Raw genomic sequence first — 700 nt, forward strand, 5'->3', positions numbered from 1 at the left:
AGATAGATAGATAGATAGATGATGATGGACGGATGGATAGATAGATGGATGAGAGAGACACAGAGATTAATAGATGATAGCTAGATAGGTAGGCAGACAGATAGATGAGAGAGACAGAGACAGACAAATGGATGGATAGATGAATAGATTATGATAGATGGTAGGTAGACAAACAGACAGACAGAGAGAGAGATGAATAGATTATGATAGATGATAGCTAGGTGGGTAGGTAGACTGACAGACAGACAGATGACAGACAGAGGGCCCGACGGAGCTGGATGGTCGGAGAGACCCTCCTCCGCCTTCTCCGGGCAGGACCCTGAGGCCTGCGTCCGCACCCAAGCGTGGCACAAGCGGTGGCGCCCGGGGACTCAGACTCGGTTCGAAGCCCTGCAGAGAGGGATGTTTCCCCCGACACAACTCCCCGTGCGCGGCTGGAGGGGGAGCGCAGCGCCCGCCTGGTGGAGGCCGCTCTCGGGGCCCCTTCTCTGGCCAGGACGAAGCCGCGATCCTCCACGCTGGAGTCAGACCCCGCCGGCCTTCCCGGTCTCCTCCCCGGAGGGACTCCTGCCTTTTTAAAAAATTTCTTTCTCGTTCTCGCAGACGAACCGGCCCGCTGACTTGTTCCCCTCCAAATCGGACCCCCCCCCCGAAATAACGAATTTGGGCGGGGGGGGGGGAAGACGCCCGTCCCCGTTGC

Source organism: Gekko japonicus, unplaced genomic scaffold, assembly GCF_001447785.1.
Source record: "Gekko japonicus isolate JY-2015 unplaced genomic scaffold, Gekko_japonicus_V1.1 scaffold1417, whole genome shotgun sequence".
In the NCBI taxonomy this organism is placed as follows: Eukaryota; Metazoa; Chordata; class Lepidosauria; order Squamata; family Gekkonidae; genus Gekko; species Gekko japonicus.